At 40.7% G+C, this 20,524-nt stretch overlaps 1 protein-coding gene across 4 annotated transcripts in view; it reads left to right on the top strand.

The window, feature by feature from the left end:
- The window catches only part of LOC105484354 (uncharacterized), a 350,064-nt gene that overhangs the window by 201,821 nt on the left and 127,719 nt on the right, over window positions 1-20,524 (top strand). For all 4 annotated transcript variants that reach the window (XM_071075468.1, XM_071075467.1, XM_071075469.1 and 1 more), the window contains exon 3: window positions 7,545-7,693. The gene's annotated coding sequence lies outside the window, so the exon portion shown is untranslated. The remainder of the gene's footprint in view (window positions 1-7,544; window positions 7,694-20,524) is intronic.

The following is a 20,524-nucleotide window of genomic DNA, read 5'->3' as shown; positions in this document are numbered from 1 at the left end:
CCAAGGGGTCCTAGGACAGCCAGTCACTAGATACTTCTCCCAGCCACTAAGTTGTGGAGCTTTTACTCTTTTCACATGCCTTTCTAATTATACCTGAAAGCCCCACTCCCTTGTTAGGGAGAGACATTCTAGCAAAAGCATGGGCCATTATACATCTGAACATAGGAGAAGGAACACCCATTTGTTATCCTGTGCTTGAGGAAGGAATTAATCCTGAAGTCTGGGCAACAGAAGGACATGGGCAACAGAAGGACAATATGGACGAGCAAAGGGTGCCCATCCTGTTCAAGTTAAACTAAAGGATTCTGCCTCCTTTCCCTACCAAAGGCAGTACCCCCTTAGACCCAAGGCCCAACAAGGACTCAAAAGATTGTTAAGGACCTAAAAGCCCAAGGCCTAGTAAAACCATGCAATAGCCCCTCCAATACTCCAAATTTAGGAATACATAAACCCAACAGAGAGTGGAGGTTAGCTCAAGAGCTCAGGATTATCAATGAGGTTGTTGTTCCTCTATACCCAGCTGTATCTAACCCTTATACTCTGCTTTCCCAAATACAGAGGAAGCAGAGTGGTTTACAGTCCTGGACCTTAAGGATGCCTTTTTCTGCATCCCTGTATATCCTGACTCTCAATTCTTGTTTGCTTTTGAAGATCCTACAAACCCAACGTCTCAACTCACCTGATCTGTTTTACCCCAAGCGTTCAGGGATAGCCCCCATCTATTTGGCCAGGCATTAGCCCAAGATTTGGGCCAATTCTCATACCTCGACACTCTTGTCCTTTGGTACATGGATGATTTACTTTTAGCCGCCCATTTAGAAACCTTGCACCATCAAGCCACCCAAGGGATCTTAAATTTCCTCGCTACCTGTGACTAAAAGATTTCCAAACCAAAGGCTCAGCTCTGCTCACAGCAGGTTAAATACTTAGGGCTAAAATTATCCAAAGGCACCAGGGCCCTCAGTGAGGAATGTATCCAGCCTATACTGAATTATCCTCATCCCAAAACCCTAAAGCTACTAAGAGAGTTCCTTGGCATAACAGGTTTCTGCTGAATATGGATTCCCAGGTACGGTGAAAGAGGCAGACCATTATATACACTAATTAAGGAAACTCAGCCAATACCCGTTTAGTAAGGTGGACACCTGAAGCAGAAGTGGCTTTCCAGGCCCTAAAGAAAGCCCTAACCCAAGCCCCAGTGTTAAGCTTGCCAACGGGGCAAGACTTTTCTTTATATGTCACAGGAAAAAGGAATAGCGCTAGGAGTCCTTACAAAGGTCCGAGGGATGAACTTGCAACCCGTGGCATACCTGAGTAAGGAAATTGATGTAGTGGCAAAGGGTTGGCCTCATTGTTTATGGGTAGTGGCGGCAGTAGCAGTCTTAGTATCTGAAGCAGTTAAAATAATACAGGGAAGAGATCTTACTGTGTGAACATCCATGATGTGAATGGCATACTCACTGCTAAAGGAGACTTGTGGCTGTCAGACAACAATTTACTTAAATATCAGGCTCTATTACTTGAAGGGCCGGTGCTGCGACTGTGCACTTGTGCAACTCTTAACCCAGCCACATTTCTTCCAGACAATGAAGAAAAGATAGAACGTAACTGTCAACAAGTAATTGCTCAAACCTACACCGCTCAAGGGGACCTTTTAGAGGTTCCCTTGACTGATCCTGACCTCAACTTGTATACTGATGGAAGTTCCTTTGTAGTAAAAGGACTTTGAAAAGCAGGGTATGCAGTGGTCAGTGATAACGGAATACTTGAAAGTAATCCCTCACTCCAGGAACTAGTGCTCGGCTGGGAGAACTAATAGCCCTCACTCAGGCACTAGAATTAGGAGACGGTAAAAGGGTAAATATATATACAGACTCTAAGTATGCTTACTTAGTCCTCCATACCCATGCAGCAATATGGAGAGAAAGGGAATTCCTAACTTCCGAGGGAACACCAATCAAACATCAGGAAGCCATTAGGAGACTATTATTGTCTGTACAGAAACCTAAAGAGGTGGCAGTCGTACACGGCCAGGGCCATCAGAAAGGAAAGGAAAGGGAAATAGAAGGGAACCGCCAAACAGATATTGAAGCCCAAAGAGCCACAAGGCAGGACCCTCCATTAGAAATGCTTATAGAAGGACCCCTAGTATGGGCTAATCCCCTCTGTGAAACCAAGCCCCAGTACTCAGCAGGAGAAATAGAATGGGGAACCTCATGAGGACATAGTTTTCTCTTCTCAGGATAGCTAGCCACCAAAGAAGGAAAGATAGCTTGCCTGCAGCTAACCAATGGAAATTACTTAAAACCCTTTACCAAACCTTTCACTTAGGCATTGATAGCACCCATCAGATGGCCAAATTATTATTTACTGGACCAGGCCTTTTCAAAACTATCAAGCAGATAGTCAGGCCCTGTGAAGTGTGCCAAAGAAATAATCCCCTGCACTGCAGGCCATACATTTCAATCCCTATATCTTTAACCTCCTTGTTAAGTTTGTCTCTTCCAGAATCAAAGCTATAAAACTACAAATTGTTCTTCAAATGGAGCCCCAGCTGCAGTCCATGACTAAGATGTACTGCAGACCCCTGGACCGGCCTGCCAGCTCATGCTCTGATGTTAATGACATCAAAGCCACCCCTCCCAAGAAAACCTCAACTGTACCACCCCTACTATGCCCAAATTCAGCAGGAAGCAGAGCAGTTGGCCAACCTCCCCAATAGCACTTGAGTTTTCCTGTTGAGATGGGGGACTGAGAGACAGGACTAGCTGGATTTCCTAGGCCGACTAAGAATCCCTAAGCCAAGCTGAGAAGGTGACCACTTCCACCTTTAAACACAGGGCTTGCAACTTAGCTCACACACAACCAATCAGATAATAAGAAGAGCTCACTAAAATGCTAATTAGGCAACATCAGGAGATAAAGAAATAGCCAATCATCTGTTGCCTGAGAGCACAGTGGGAGGGACAATGATCCGGGATATAAACCCAGGCATTCGAACCAGCAATGGCAACACCCTTTGGGTTCTCTCCCTTTGTATGGGAGCTCTGTTTTCACTCTATTAAATCTTGTAACTGCAGTCTTCTGGTCCGTGTTTGTTATGGCTCGAGCTGAGCTTTTGCTCTCTGTCGCAGACCCGCTGCTGACTTCCATCCCTCGGGATCTGGCAGGGTGTCTGCTGTGCTCCTGATCCAGCAAGGCGCCCATTGCCGCTCCTGATTGGGCTAAAGGCTTGCCATTGTTCCTGCATGGCTAAGTGCCTGGGTTCATACTTATCAAGCTGAACACAAGTCTCTGGGTTCCACAGTTCTCTTCCGTGACCCACGGCTTCTAATAGAGCTATAACACTTACCGCATGGCCCAAGATTCCATTCCTTGGAATCCGTGAGGCCAAGAACCCCAGGTCAGAGAACACGAGGCTTGCCACCATCTTGGAAGTGGCCCGCCACCATCTTGGGAACTCTGGGAGCAAGGACCCCCCGGTAACATTAGGAAAAACTAAGACAAAATAAAAACTTATAAAATCATGACAGCACACATGAGTGAAGGAAACACAAGCTATACAGCTTCTATATACATTGGAAGTTAGGTATATTGAAAGTTATATATACATTGGAAGTTATTTTGAACCATTGATGGATATAGTGTAATGTAAAATATGACAGAAGCAAGACCAAACATAGCTGTCATATGTGTGAAAATGGTGTGAATATACTTATTCAAAGAAAAAAGACTTAAATTGGAATATAAAGGAAAACCTAATGTACATCTCATAAAAAAGATATACCTTAAAGTGATTCAAAGCAGTTGAAAGTAAAAATATGGACAAAAGTATATCAGTGATGCATCTAGAAAAAAGTAATACCATTAGAGCAGAGATCAGAGGAAAATTCATAGCTTTAAATATGTATCTACAAACAGGAAATTGTCAGGAAAACAAAGAGGAAGCAGTGGTTACAACCTTACTATTAAATAAAGTTGAATGGAAGCAAAAAGCATAAAAGAGATAAAGGGTACTTTGTGAAGTAAAGTATATAATTTATAATGAAGATCTAGAAATTATGAATATGTACAAAATGACCAAATTTATCTTACTTAACAGACATTACAGGAAATACAAAAAGTGACAGAAATGTATTAGTAATTGGAGACTTTAGTGATTGGAGACTTTGAGTCTTCTAAATCCATATCTTTTATTTACTTGCTGTTGGAGCAAATATATTTCATGATTAGATTTTCAGACAATCTTAAAAAACCTATTTTAATTTTAGAACATTAGACATGAAAAGGTTCTTAGAGTTTACTGGCTGGATCTCCTACCACTTGCTGTTGGAGCAAGTAAATAAAAGATAAGAATTTAGAAGACAAAAAATATATCTGACTCATACATATCAAACTCTGTTCCTAAAAACAGAGGCTATGTATTTTTTTTCAAGTTTCAGAAACATTTATGAAAATTATTTACTGGTCTGGTGTGGTGGCTCACGTCTGTAATCCCAGCACTTTGGGAGACTGAGGTGCGTGGATCACGAGGTCAGGAGTTCAAGACCAGCCTGGCCAACATAGTGAAACCCTTTCTCTACTAAAAATACAAAAAATTAGCCGGGTGTGGTGGTGTGCGCCTGTAATCTCAGCTACTTGGGAGTCAGGCAGGAGAATCGCGTGAACCTGGGAGGCAGAGGTTGCAGTGAGCTGAGATCATGGCACTGCACTCCAGCCTGGGTGATAGTGTGAGACTGTCTCAAAAACAAGAAGAAAAAAAAATTACCTGATGTATGTTTACCTCCTTTAAATCCTGAGCTCCATGAGATTCAAAAAGAATTTGTCTTGTTAACCTCATTTTCCTAGAAGCTAAAAGAGAATATCAACAAATGTTTTTTAAAAAGTGAAAGAGCAGATAATTCACAAAAGAAAAATGCAAATGACCAGTATGCTAATAAAAAAAAAAAAGTACAACTCTGTAAACAAAAAATTTCTGTTCAAGTAACAATAGAATACCATTTTACCTATCAAATTGGCAAAGCTTTTAAAAAGCAGCGTGCTCTAAATCCTTTGCTTTATACATAAATGCATACGTAGATAATTTGTCAACTTTCCAAAATGTTGAGCTGAATAAATATGAAGAGTTCTCCCAATTCCCATTACCCTTGTGCAAACTTCCAAGTCAGCCATGGACTGTGAGGAAATGCATTACATTGTGTTATGTCCCATCCTAACTTCCCCTGGATTTGTGAGTGGCCTATACCTAGGCAGGGTGACATGTCCTCCGGATAGACCCACCACATGGGTTGACCCACCCTGAACTGGGTCCCAGGAGCTCTGCTTGGCTGCTGTTGCCCATCATTGTCCCCATCTGCCCCACTGTACTGCTGTACCACGAGGAAATATCTCCCTAAGGCTCTTATTTAGTCTACTGCTGATATGTAAATTTGCTGCATGGAGCCCAAACCATATTTACATAGCAATTAAGGTCTATATTTCATGGTTAGATTTTCAGACTATCTTAAAAAACCTATTTGAATTTTAGAACATTAGACATGAAAAGGTTCTTAGAGTTTACTGGCTGGATCTCCTACCACTTCCTGGAGCATCCTGATAGATTCTGATTAAGTATCTAGCATTAGGAGAGCCTAGAACTGGACAAGATAGGCCCCAAATACTGTTGTTAACATTTAAAACAACAAAATAACATAAAATGGATTTTGAAGAAGATTCCATATCCAAATAAGGATATCTTTGATGATTTCATAATCCAAATAAGGATATCTTGTAGTTTCTCCTTCAAGTTAGGCTTGGGATTTGGCCCCTGCCTTAGAGTCTTTGTCATTACCTATAGTAATGATAAGAACTAATCCCAGCTACAATCAGAATAACTTGAGTCCATGTGCATGAAGTAGGCATGGGAGAGGAGCCTATGTCCCAGCTCTTAACTGGATAAGAATGATGACAAACTCAGGGAGGCTGAGACAGGAGAATTGCTTGAACCCATGAAGCGGAGGCTGCAGTGGACCAAGATTACACCACTGCACTCCAGTCTGGGCCACAGAGTGAGACTTTGTCTCAAAAAAAGAAAGATGCTGACAAACTCAGATATCTTAGACCCTTACAAGCACAATTCCTATGTGTTGGCTCAGGCTGAATAAACACTTCTGTTAATGATGATGAGTTGAATATATGCTCCCTTCTAAAAGTAAAGCCATAGTAAAGTAAAAGGAAAAAAGACATACATTCCTAGTGAAGCAGGATATTTCCCTATCCCCTTCGCAAGACTCATGACAGGGGTGCCTGGTTTACTCAGGCTGCCGCTCTGAACTCCTCCCAGGAGGCAGCGCGTGAGCAAATGAGGTGGGAACTGGAGTGTGTGAATATTGGAATTGGTTGGCTGCTTTGGTGCCGGCAGGAGAGAACTCCATGCAGGCCCTGTGGCAGTGTCTAGGTTGGAGTACCTGTAACCCCCAAAGCCCCAGAGGGCATGTTACAGTGCTCTTTTAGCTGTGCCATCTGCAGATGGCTTAAGTGTTAACAGCTCAGTGGGCCCTTTGCCTCATCACATGAGGTGGCTGCCCTTCACCAGCAAGGGCAAAGGGCCAGTGTGACAGCCTTTTGTATCTGCACTTGTGGCTCCTGAGCTCTTGTGCGGTGTCCAGGAAAAATGAGGTTGCATGGGCGAATTGAAGGATGGTAAATGTGGGGGATTTTATTGCTGATGAAAGTGGCTCTCAGTGAGAAGGGGAGCCAAAACGGGGTCGGAAGGTAATCTTCCTCTGAAGTCTGGCTGTCTCCAGCTGTATTCTTCTTTGAAGCTATGCCGTTAAGCTGTCCATCTAAAGTCAAGCTGCTTCTCTCCGACATCCAGCTGTAGTCCTGACGTCCAGCTACTTCTCTGCTGGCTGAGTCTGGGGTCTTTATAGGCACAGGATGGGGAGGGGTGGGGTCTTGTGTAGTTCAGGAAAAGGCAACATTCGAGCAGGAAAACAGGGATAGAAGTTCTCATTTTGGGACCTGGTTTCAGCTTTTCAGCTTGAGGGTGGGGTTTTTGCCAGGGACCCGGCCTTTCTTGCCTAGAATTTCTGTCTCCTGTCCCTATCACTAGCATAAAGAGAAAGGGAGCAGAGGTAAGAGCAGCTCCATTTTGAAAAATGGAAAGCAAAGGGATGAGTGGTAACTGCCTTAGCAGCCCTGAGAACAATGAGTTATGGTTGGCAGTGAGAGCATCTCAAAAGCAGCCCGACTGGCACTGCAGATCCCCACAAAGCTCAGGAATGGGTATATCCAGGTTATTCTGGAAGTGACTGTGAAGGTAAAGCTAGAAAAAAGATGGTAGAAAGTCAGTCTAAGAACTCGTTAAAATGCCAGATTCTTTCCCTAACCATGGCAGAAGGCAGGTGATTCATTCTCAAGAGAGAGTAGAACACAGAGTCTCTTGGCTGAAGGCACCAGGTACAGTTGAAGGAATAAGTCTTGTATGAAAAATATGTGCTCAAGTAATGCACATATCAAATGCTGAGATCCTCAACCTTTTTTTTCCCCACCTGGCCCCCCAGAATGTGGCAAGGAAGAGTATGCCCTTCAGACAGAAAAGTAGAAGCCGCCTCTTTGAGAAATGTAACAGATCCAAGAGAAGAGACCTAAAGACACTAACATTGACGGCTACCCAAAGAAATCTATTTGGATTCCAGTAAAGCTCCTCCAGGTTAGTAAAATTCCACTGAGCCCACCCATGGGCACAGAGCTTTTTAGTGTACCACTTTTAAATACAAGCAGATGGCTAAGGATCATGATATATTTTTTAAAAGACAGAAGCCAACATAAGGAAACATTAAATAGCGATGCAAAGGAAACAGAGACCATACTGAATGACTGAATAATGATTGCTGTTTGGATCAAAATAAACTTCCTAATGTGAATGTGAATATACATGTTTTAAATATGGTTTAAAATTTGTTTTTCTGCTGCACAGTGGCCAAAACAGATTGTGAATGGAAAGGCTGAGAAAGTTAAAACCAATGTAAGCAATTCAAACAGAACTCCTTTTCAAAGAACAATCATATTTACCTGGACTGCAACACGTTTGAATAAAACACACAAGCTTCCATGAAGCATATAACTGGAGAAGGTGAACTCACGGTGCTGGTATTAAAACAAGACAAAGAGGATTTTGAATATTCCAAATCTAGACGTTACGTACCCACTGCTCCTATCCCCTCCCAATTAGGATTGGGATGGACATTGTCCCTGTAGAGAAACCACTATTGCAATTATAAGAACCAAATGACTGAAAACGCATTTGAGGACCTCTCTGTTTGGATCTCTGTAGTTTTAGCATTTAAAACACCATTGAATGAACATACAGTGTTTCTTGGTGTTTGCACTAAACTCTATAAACTACTACAGCCTGTGGGCCAAATCCAGCCTGCCACCTGCTTTTGAACAGATGGAAAGCTAAGAATAGTTATTTTAAAAAATTAAACTTTTTGAAATAACTGTAGATTCACATGCAGTTGTGGACAATAATACAGATAGATCCTGCATACCCTTTACCTAGTCCCCTCCACCCAATATTAACTTCTTCAAACCTATAGTACAGTATCTTAGTATGATCAGCACATTGACATTGATGCAGCCAAGATGCAAAACAGATCGTCACAGGGTCCTCTCAGCTTCCCTTTTTATAGCCACATCCTATGCCCTCATGCTCCCACCCACTCTGTAGCCCCTGGTAACCACTAATCTGGTCTCTATTTCCATAATTTTGTCATTTCAAGAATGTCATATAAATGGTAGAGTACAGAATGGAACCTTTTGAGACTGACCTGTTTTTGCTCAGCATAATGCTCTGCAGAGTCCTCCAGGTTTTGCATGAAGCAATCAGTTTGTGTTTTTTCTATTGCTGAGCAGTATTCCGTGGTATAGAGGTACCACTTTTTTTTTTTTAAACCATTCACCTGTTGAAGGATATCTATGCTGTTTCTAGTTTTTGGCTATTATGAATAAAGCTGCTCTGAGCATTCACATATAGGTTTTTTGGTAAACGTAAGTATTTACTTCTCTGGGATAAATTTTGAAGAGTTCATTTGCTGGGTTGTATGGTAGTTGCATGTTTGGTTTTTTTAAGAAACTGCCCAATTATTTGCCAGAGGAGGGATACCACTGTGTATTCCACCAGCAATGTGATCAGTTTCTCTGTGTTCTTGCCAGTATTTAGGGTTGTCACTATTTTTTATTTTTAACTACTTTGATAAGTGTGTAGTGATAACTTACTTGGCTTAATTTGCATTTCCGTAATGGCTAATACTGTTGAACACCTTTTCATGAGCTTACTGGCCACCTATCTATTCTCTTCAGTGAAATGCATCTCACATCTTTTCCCCATATTCTAATTGGATCCTTCATTTTTTTTCTGTTCAGTTTCAAGAGATCTTTATACATTCTAGATGTTAGTCTCCTGTTAGATATGTAGTCTGCAAATATTTTCTCCCAGTAGCTTTTCTTTTCACCCTCTTAACAGACTTTTTTTTTTAAAGCTACCTACTTCAATTCATTTGTGGCTCCACTAGCAAAAGTATTTTTTTTTAAATTATACTTTAAGTTCTAGGGTACATGTGCACAACGTGCAGGTTTGATACATAGGCATGCATGTGCCATGTTGGTTTGCTGCACTCATCAACTCATCATTTATGTTGGGTATTTCTCCTAATGCTATCCCTCCCTAAGCCCTCCACCCCGCAACATGCCCCGGTGTGTGATGTTCCCCACCCTGTGTCCAAGTAATCTCATTGTTCAATTCCCACCTATGAGTGAGAACATGCGGTGTTTGGTTTTCTGTCTTTGTGATAGTTTGCTGAGAATGATGGTTTCCACCTTCATCCATGTCCCTGCAAAGGACATGAACTCATCCTTTTTTATGGCTGCATATATTCCATGATGCATATGTCTCACATTTTCTTTATCCAGTCTATCATTGATGGATATTTGGGTTGGTTCAAAGTCTTTGCTATTGTGAATAGTGCTGCAATAAACATACATGTGCATGTGTCTTTATAGTAGGTAGCATGATTTATAATCCTTTGGGTATATACCCAATAATGGGATAGTTGGGTCAAATGGTATTTCTAGTTCTAGATCCTTGAGGAATTGCCACACTGTCTTCCACAATGATTGAACTAATTTACACTCCCACCAACAGTGTAAAAGCATTTCTATTTCTCCACATCCTCTCCAGCATCTGTTGTTTCCTGACTTTTTAATGATTGCCATTCTAACTGGCGTGAGATGGTATCTCATTGTGGTTTTGATTCGCATTTCTCTGATGACCAGTGATGATGAGCATTTTTTCCTGTGTCTTTTGGCCGCATAGATGTCTTCTTTTGAAAACTGTGCATATCCTTTGCCCACATTTTGATGGGGTTATTTGTTTTTTTCTTGTAAATTTATTTGAGTTCCTTGTAGATTCTGGATATTAGCTCTTTGTCATATGGGTACATTACAATTATTTTCTCCCATTCTATAGGTTGCCTGTTCACTCTGATGGTAGTTTCTTTGGCTGGGCAGAAGCTCTTTAGTTTAATTAGATCCCATTTGTCAATTTTGGCTTTTGTTGCCATTGCTTTTGGTGTTTTAGTCATGAAGTCCTTGCCCATGCCTGTGTCCTGAATGGTATTGCTTAGGTTTTCTTCTAGGGTTTTTATGTCTAACATTTAAGTCTTTAATCCATCTTGAATTAATTTTTGTAAAAGGTGTAAGGAAGAGATCCAGTTTCAACTTTCTACATATGGCTAGCCAGTTTTCCCAGCATCATTTATTAAATAGGGAATCCTTTCCCCATTGCATGTTTTTGTCAGGTTTGTCAAAGATCAGATGGTTGTAGATGTGTGGTGTTATTTCTGAGGACTCTGTTCTGTTTCATTTGTCTATATCTCTGTTTTGGTACCAGTACCATGCTGTTTTGGTTACTGTAGCCTTGTAGTGTAGTTTGAAGTCAGGTAGCGTGATGCCTCCAGCTTTGTTCTTTTGGCTTAGGATTGTCTTGGCAATGTGGGCTCTTTTTTGGTTCCATATGAACTTTAAGGTAGTTGTTTTCCAATTCTGTGAAGAAAGTCATTGGTAGCTTAATGGGGATTGCATTGAATCTATAAATTACTTTGGACAGTATGGCCATTTTCATGATATTGATTCTTCCTATTCATGAGCATGGATTATTCTTCCCTTTGTTTGTGTCCTCTTTTATTTCGTTGAGCAGTGGTTTGTAGTTCTCCTGAAGAGGTCCTTTACATTGCACATTGATTTTGTATCCTGAAACTTTGCTGAAGTTGTTTATCAGCTTAAGGAGATTTTGGGCTGAGACAATGGGGTTTTCTAAATATACAATCATGCCATCTGCAAACAGGGACAATTTGACTTCCTCATTTCTTAACGGAATACTCTTTATTTCTTTCTGTTGCCTGATTGCCCTGGCCAGAACTTCCAGCACTATGTTGAATAGGAGTGGTGAGAGAGGGCATCCTTGTCTTGTGCCGGTTTTCAAAGGGAATGCTTCCAGGTTTTGCCCATTCAGTATGATATTGGCTGTGGGTTTGTCATAAATAGCTCTAATTATTTTGAGATATGTTCCATCAATACCAAGTTTATTGAGGGTTTTTAGCATGAAGGGCTGTTGAATATTGTCAAAGGCCTTTCTGCATCTATTGAGATAATCATGTGATTTTTGTCATTGGTTCTGTTTATGTGATGGTTTACATTTATTGATTTGTGTGTGTTGAACCAGTCTTGCATCCAAGGGATGAAACCAACTTGATCGTGGTGGATAAGCTTTTTGAAGTGCTGCTGGATTGGTTTGTCAGTATTTTATTGAGGATTTTCACATCGGTGTTCATCAGGGGTATTGGTCTAAAATTCTCTTTTTTTGTTGTGTCTCTGCCAGGCTTTGGTATCAGGATGATGCTGGCCTCCTAAAATGAGTTATGGAGGATTCCCTTTTTTTTCTATTGATTGAAATAGTTTCAGAAAGAATGGTACTGGGTCCTCTTTGTACCTCTGGTAGAATTTGGCTGTGAATCTGTCTGGTCCTGGACTTTTTCTGGTTGGTAGGCTATTAATTATTGCTTCAATTTCAGAGCCTGTAATGGGTCTATTCAGAGATTCAACTTCTTCCTGGTTTAGTCTTAGGAGGGTGTATGTGTCTAGGAATTTATTTATTTCTTCTAGAATTTTCTAATTTATTTGTGTAGAGGTGTTTATAGTAATCTCTGATGGTAGTTTGTATTTCTGTGGGATCGGTGGTGATATCCCCTTTATCATTTTTTATTGCATCTATTTGATTCTTCTCTCTTTTCTTCTTTATTAGTCTTGCTAGCGGTCTATCAGTTTTGTTGATCTTTTCAAAAAACCGGCTCCTGGATTAATTGATTTTTCTGAAGGGTTTTTTGTGTCTCTATCTCTTTAAGTTTTGCTCTGATCTTAGTTATTTCTTGCCTTCTGCTAGCTTTTAAATTGGTTTGCTCTTGCTTCTCAAGTTCTTTTAATTGTGATGTTAGGGTGTCAATTTTAGATCTTTCCTGCTTTCTCTTGTGGGCATTTAGTGCTATAAATTTCCTTCTACACACTGCTTTAAATGTGTCCCAGAGATTCTGGTATGTTGTGTCTTTGTTCTCATTGTTTTCAAAAAACATCTTTATTTCTGCCTTCATTTTGTTATTTACTCAGTAGTCATTCAGGAGCAAGTTGTTCAGGTTCCATGTAATTGTGCGGTTTTGATTGAGTTTCTTAATCCTGAGTTCTAATTTGATTGCACTGTGGTCTAAGAGACAGTTTGTTGTGATTTCTGTTTTTTTACATTTGCTGAGGAGTGCTTTACTTCCAACTATGTGGTCAGTTTTAGAATAAATGTGATGTGGTGCTGTGAAGAATGTATATTCTGTTGATTTGGGGTGGAAAGTTCTGTAGATGTCTATTATATCTGCTCATTGCAGAGCTGAGTTCAGGTCCTGGATATTCTTGTTAACCTTATGTGTCATTGATCTGTCTAATGTTGACAGTGGGGTGTTAAAATCTCCCATTATTATTGTGTGGGAGTCTAAGTCTCTTTGTAAGTGTCTAAGAACTTGCTTTATGAATCTGGGTGCTCCTGTATTGGGTGCATATATATTTAGGGTAGTTAGCTTTTCTTGTTGAATTGATCACTTTACCATTACATAGTGGCCTTCTTTGTCTCTTTTGATCTTTGTTGGTTTAAACTATGTTTTATCAGAGACTAGCATTGCAACCCTTGCTTTTTTGTTTTCCATTTGCTTTGTAGATCTTCCTCTATCCCTTTATTTTGAGCCTATGTGTGTCTTTGCATGTGAGATGGGTCTCCTGAATACAGTACACTGATGAGTCTTGACTCTTTATCCAATTTGCCGGTCTGTGTCTTTTAATTGGGGCATTTAGCCCATTTACATTTAAGGTTAATATTGTTATGTGTGAATTTGATCCTGTCATTATGATGTTCGCTGGTTATTTTGTCTGTTAATTGATGCAGTTTCTTCATAGCATCGACGGTCTTTACAATTTAGCCTGTTTTTGCAGTGGTTGGTGCTGGTTGTTTCTTTTCATGTTTAGTGCTTCCTTCAGGAGCTCTTGTAATGCAGGCCTGGTGGTGACAAAATCTCTCAGCATTTGCTTGTCTGTAAATGATTTTATTTCACCTTTATTTATGCAGCTTGGTTTGACTGGATATGAAATTCTGGGTTGAAAATTCTTTTCTTTAAGAATGTTGAAATATTGACCCCCACTCTCTTCTGGCTTCCAGAGTTTCTGCCGAGAGATCCGCTGTTAGTCTGATGGGCTTCCCTCTGTGGGTAACCCGACCTTTCTCTCTGGCTGCCCTTAACATTTTTTCCTTCGTTTCAACATTGGTGAATCTGACAATTACATGTCTTGGGATTGCTCTTCTCAAGGAGTATCTTTGTGGTGTTCTCTGTATTTCCTGAATTTGAATGTTGGCCTGTCTTTCTAGGTTGGGGAAGTTCTCCTGGATAATATCCTGAAGAGTGTTTTCCAAGTTGGTTCCATTCTTCCCATCACTTTCAGGTACACCAATCAAATGTAGATTTGGTCTTTTCATATAGTTCCATATTTCTTGGAGGCTTCATTCATTTCTTTGTACTCTTTTTCCTCTAACCTTGTCTTCTTGCTTTATTTCATTAATTTGATCTTCAGTCACTGATACCCTTTCTTTCACTTGATCGAATCAGCTACTGAAGCTTGTGCATGCGTCAGGAAGTTCTCATGCCTTGGTTTTCAGCTTCATCAGGTTATTTAAGGTCTTCTCTACACTGTTTATTCTAGTTAGCCATTCATCTTATCTTTTTTCAACATTTATAATTTCTTTGCAATGGATTCAAACATCCTTTTTTAACTCAGAGAAGTTTGTTATTACTGACCTTCTGAAGCCTACTTCTGTCAACTTGTTAAAGTCATTCTCCATCCATCTTTGTTCTATTGCTGGTGAGGAGTTGCAATCCTTTGGAGTAGAAGAGGCACTCTGATTTTTTAGAGTTTTCAGCTTTTCTGCTCTGGTTTCTCCCCATCTTTGTGGTTTTATCTACCTTTGGTCTTTGATGTTGGTGACCTACAGATGGGATTTTGGTGTAGATGACCTTTTTGTTGTTGTTGATGCTATTCCTTTCTGTTTGTTAGTTTTCCTTCTAACATTCAGGTCCCTCAGCTGCTGGTCTGTTGGAGTTTGCTGGAGTTCCACTCCAGACCCTGTTTGCTTGTGTATCAGCAGTGGAGGCTGCAGAACAGCAAGTATTGCAGAACAGTAAATATTGCTGCCTGATCCTTCCTCTGGAAGCTTCATCCCTAAGGGATGAAGGCTGCCTAAGGGGCAGCCGCCTATATGAGGTGTCTGTCAGCTCCTACTGGGAGGTGTTTCCCAGTTAGGCTACACGGGGGTCAGGGACCCACTTGAGGAGGCAGTCTGTGCATTCTCAGAGATCAAATGCCCTGCTGGGAAAACCCCTGCTCTCTTCAGAGCTGTCAGACAGGGACGTTTAAGTCTGCAGAAGTCATCTGCTGCCTTTTGTTCAGCTTTGCCCTGCCCACAGAGGTGGAGTCTAGAGGCAGTAGGCCTTGTTGAGCTGCGGTGAGCTCCGCCTTGTTCGAGCTTCCTGGCCACTTTGTTTACCTACTCAAGCCTCAGCAATGGTGGACGCCCCTCCCCCCACCAGGCTGCCGACTCACTGATTGATCTCAGGCTGCTGCACTAGCAGTGAGCAAGGCTTTGTGGGCATGGGAGCTGCCAGGCCATGCACGGGAGAGAATCACCTTGTCTGCTGGTTGCTAAGACCTTGGGAAAAGCACAGCATTTGGGCAGGAGTGTCCGATTTTCCATGTAGTCTGTTCCGGCTTCCCTTGTCTAGGACAGGGAAATTCCCCAACCCCTTGTGCTTCCCGGGTGAGGCAATGCCCCACCCTGCGTCAGCTTGCCTTCTGTGGGCTGCACCCACTGTCCAACCACTCCCAGTGAGATGTACCAGGTACCTAAGTTGTAAATGCAGAAATCACCCGTCTTCCTTATTGATCACGCTGGGAGCTGCAGACCGGAGCTGTTCCTATTCGGCCATCTTGGAACCCAAAGCCCAGACCTTTTATCAGAGCAAAAGTATTAGGTTTTTATGATTTTCAATTTAATTTTTCCATTCATGGATTGTGCTTTTCCTGTCACATCTAAGAAGTCTTTGCTAGGCAAAAAAATCACAGCTTTTATCCTATGTTTTTACCCTAAAAGTTTCATAGTTTTACATTTAAGTTCATCATCCATTTTTGTGTAATTTATTTTATAATTTATTAATTACCAAAAAAATGATAATTTTTATAGAAAGTGTGAGATGTAAGGTTCATATTTTTGCCTTTGGATGTCCAGTTGCTTCAGCATAGTTTATTGAATGGCTATCATTCTTCCATTTAATTCTTTCTGTACATTTGTCAAAATCAGTTAGGCATACTTATGTGGGTCCACTTCTGATCAGGAATAAGGCCTGTAATCCCAGCACTCTGGGAAGCCGAGGTGGGCTGATCATGAGGTCAAGAGATCGAGATCATCCTGGCCAACTTCCACATAAGTTCACATTCTAAGGCACTAGGGGTTAAGATAGCAACATATGAATTTTGGGAGAACACAATTCAAGCCATAATTATGAGGCAAAAAGAAAATCCAGGAAACTCACCAGCTTGTTTCTTTGCTCCTGAGGGTTCTAGCCAGTCTTCCTTCTCTCTCTATCTTTCAGTCATCTTGTGTTTATTTTATATATAAGTCCAGAGATTTTAGTTGTACTTAGCAGGAAGAATAAGTGTATGTGTGTATGTGGGGGTAAATACAACTTGAGAAAATGTGGCCTAAGATGGAACAGAGAAACATGAAACAAAGGCACTTGTATCATGAGTTCCATGCCACAGTTTTGATTATGTTTGTCCCATAGCCTGTTCACAGCTTTATGAAGCCCTGGGACAAACATAATCAAAAGCACTGCCTGCTTCCCATCCTCATCCTATCTTCGGGAGCAGGTACACTATTTGCAGGGCCCAGTGCAAAATAAAAATGCAGGGACCTGGCTTTGAAAATTATTAAGTTCAGGATGTCAAGAGCAGAGCATTCAACCAAGCCCTTCTGAACACAAGGGCCCTTGTGTGCACAAGACCCTGTGTCACATGCCTGTGAAGTCAACCCCTCCTATCCCTTGATGCTAACTGCTATTGAACCTCTAAAACTCAGCTAGACATCACTTCCTGGGGGAGCGTTTTTTGGGTAACTCCTATTTTCCACCCTCTCCTAATACATACACTGCCGCCTGCCCCACCAAGTTGGGTTAGGTATCTTCCTTTGAGCTTCCATAATGCTGTGCACATGGCTTTAATATTGCATGTTGTTTTTAATGATCTGCAACGAGTGTCTGACACTCGTTTGGGAGCTTTTTGAGAGCATGAATTGTTTTTTACTCAACTTCATACCTCTAAAACCTAGCACAACCTGGCTTGCAATGGACAGTCAAGAAATGCTTTTTGACCTGACTGCTGAACTAAGTGAAAGAAATGGCAAATTAATGAGGTTAACCTGTTCCCACTTCCTTCATCTCCTCCACCTCCATCCAACATGAAATTGTTGCGACAAACTCTGTAAAGCTGACAACTTAAGACCATCTTTAAAAGTATTTAAAACTTATTTGTGAATATCTAAGTAGAAAACAGCTATGTTGACTGGTAAACTAACCAATGAACATAACATTGGAAAACACTATCCATGTTTATTCAGGATTGTGGGCTGTCATCTAGCATCTGGGCCAAAGCCTGACCCTGGGTGGGTTCTCAATGAAGACTGTGGAACGAATAATGAGCCAGGTAGCAAGCACATGAGAGCATCCATTTACTTATCTTCTTCTTCCTTCACTTCTTTTCCAACTCATCCTTTATGGTCCAACTCAAAAGCCAGTTTCTGGGTTAATCTCACCCTCATCTGAGAATTTTTAAATCTTTATATATCTAAAGTTTTATTCTCCCCCAAACTTTGGGTGCCTTATACATTTAGCATATTATCTTCAATAAAATAAATGCATTTTCTCCAAAATTATTATGTTTGGCCATTAAATCGTATCCTTAAGTACTCATATTTTCAATATTAAAAATAATGGCTGAATGATATGTGTTTGTTTTCCAAATTCTATGGCTGTTCTTGATTCATGTTTTATTGATTATTTTCAGGGTTTTGTATATATATAGTTATTTATGCATATATGTTTATATGCACATAAGTGAATACACACACACATATGGATATATACTCTCCCCAAATTCTTGGGTGCAACTCTTGTTAATATAAAAACTTTGGTTATAAAGTAAACTTTATATATAGCAAAGATTTTATCTGAAGCCAAAGAACGGTTTTAGTTTGATTACTCATAATTTTATCTATCAAAATTCCTTGGTAATGATTCATGAAATAATTTATCACGACCAAGAGATATATTTAGGATTAGAAAAGGTTTCAGCTCAATCAGCACTGACTTTTGGAAGATTTTCCTCAAGCTGATGAAAAGGAAGAATTTCCAAGCTGCAATGTTGTTTTTATAACCAACCAAACAAACAAAAACCAAAAGAAATCATACCAAATGGGAAGAATGATAGCTCAGTTCTTTCTATTTTATCAATTTAATGTATACAGTTTTGTAATGAAGGGAGACCTGTTGTGCATACCTCAAGTACAAAAAAGCCTGTTGGTCCTATGTTACATAGTAATTTTTTTAGGCAAGTGCTATGCTGTGAGTGTTTGTGTTACCCCAAAAGTCATATGTTGAAATGTAATCTCCAGTACAATATCATTAAGAGATAGGGCCTTTAGGAGGTGACTAGATCATGAGGACTGCTTAGTGACCCTATAAAAAGAGGCCTTAAGAAGCTTGTTTGTCCCTTCTGCCATGAGGACATAGCTAGAAGGTGTCATCTGTGAGGAAGGGCCCTTCATCAGACACCAAATCTGTTGGTGCCTTGATCTTGGACTTCCCAGCCTCTAGAACTGTGAGCAACAATTTTCTGTTTATAAATTACTCACTCTAAGGTATTGTTATAGCAGCCTTAACAGACTGAGGCAGCAGGTCACCACACCTGATAAAAGAAACATCGATCAGATAAGTGAAAAGCTTAATTCTTCATTTTATTTATTTATTTATTTATTTAGAGATGAAGTCTCACACTGTCGCCAGGCTGGAGTGCAGTGGCATGATCTCAACTCACTGCAACCTCTGCCTCCCATGTTCAAGTAATTCTCCTGCCTCAGTCTCCTGAGTAGCTGGGCCTACAGGTGTGCACCACTATGTCCAGCTAATTTTTGTATTTTTAATAGAGATGAGGCTTCACCCTGTTGGCCAGGCTGGTCTCGATCTCTGGACCTAGTGATCCTCCTGCCTTGGCCTCCCCAAGTGCTGGGATTACAGGCATGAGCTACTGCGCCCACCCTAATTTTTCATTTTATGTGAAACCCACAGAACCAGTAAGTTTGATCTTGGATGAGTTCCTCCTGTTGGGGGAACAGCCATTTCATTTCTGTGTGAGTAAACAACATTTGGGAAGTCAGCGCATCTGAGCTCCTCTTATTTAGCAGAGGTCTTGGTCATCAGTTGTCAGCAGTCAATATCAAAACAAGTGTGGTTCATTGCACACCACACCTTGGTCCTTTGGCATTTTGTTTTTCCTTTCCTTGGCAGGCAAGGGAGAAAACCGTGTCCATCTGAAGTAAGTACAGCCCTTATCATTGGGTGCTTTCTGAGGAGGCTGGGGCTCCTAAGGCAGCAGTTCTCAAGGGGGCTTTCAAGTGAGGAAAACTCTGGTCTTTGGGCAGTAGCAGGCTTAGGCTTTGTTAGCTTCCCTGTTGCCAGCATTTGGAACTCCCGGGAGGGACAAGTCATTGAGGGGAAAAAAAAAAAAACAAACTTGAACTAGGACATCCACAACAGAAGGTTGTTTTTGGTGGCAGCCTTGGTGGTGCAGGGAGGAGTCACCTTTTCCTTCAAGAAACCCTATGTCTGCTAGAGGCAGTGTGGCCTGCTGGAAGCAGCACGGATGTTTGCACTCCACAGACTGGCCATTTTCCAGATACTTGATCTTGAAATACTATCACTCAGTCTTTTAAGTCTCAAAATAAAATAGGCCTAATTCTTACTTTCAAGGTTATTATAAAGGTTAAATCAAGTTTAAAAGGCACAGATCACCAAAATGGATTCAAGAAGAAATAGAAAATCTGAACAGACCTATAACAAGGAAAGATATTAAGTAATATAAAATTTTCCCACAAAGAAAAGCCCAGACCAGATAGCTTCACTAGTGAATTTCATTCGCATTTAAATAAATAATACAAACTCTTCCAGAAAACAGAGGAGTAGGGAAAACTTCCCTATTCACTCTGTGAGGCAAAAATGACCCTGATACCGAAGCCAGACAAAGACATGACAAGAAAACTAGAGACCAATATCCCTCATGTATATAGACACAATTCTTAACAAAATATAAGCAGACAAAATCCAGCAATATATAAAAAGAATTATACATCATGATCAAGTAGGATTTATCCCAGAAATATAAGATTGGTTTATCCCTTTTAAAAGTTAATATAGTATACTGTATTAGTAAAGGACAAAAACCCCATTGATCATCTCAGCAGACACAGAAAAAGCATTTAACAAAATCTAATGGCCAATCATAAAAACTCTCAACAAACTAGGACTATATGAGAACTTCTGCAACTTGATAAAAAGCATCTACAAAAAACCTATAGCTAACATCATAATTAACGATGAAAGACTAAAAGCTTTCTCTTAAGATCAGGAACAGGGCAAACATGTCTGCTCTCGCCACTTCTATTTAACATTGTACTGGAGTTTCTAGCTAGTGCAGTCAGGTAAGGAAAAGAAAGAAAACGCACCCAGAATGGAAAGGAAGTAAAAAAGCTGTCTTTATGTAAAGACAACACGACCCTGTATGCAGAAAATTCCGA

The sequence above is a fragment of the Macaca nemestrina genome, chromosome 12, assembly GCF_043159975.1.
Source record: "Macaca nemestrina isolate mMacNem1 chromosome 12, mMacNem.hap1, whole genome shotgun sequence".
In the NCBI taxonomy this organism is placed as follows: Eukaryota; Metazoa; Chordata; class Mammalia; order Primates; family Cercopithecidae; genus Macaca; species Macaca nemestrina.
Note: the sequence above shows the minus strand (reverse complement) of the source record. Positions and strands in the feature narration are given on the sequence as shown.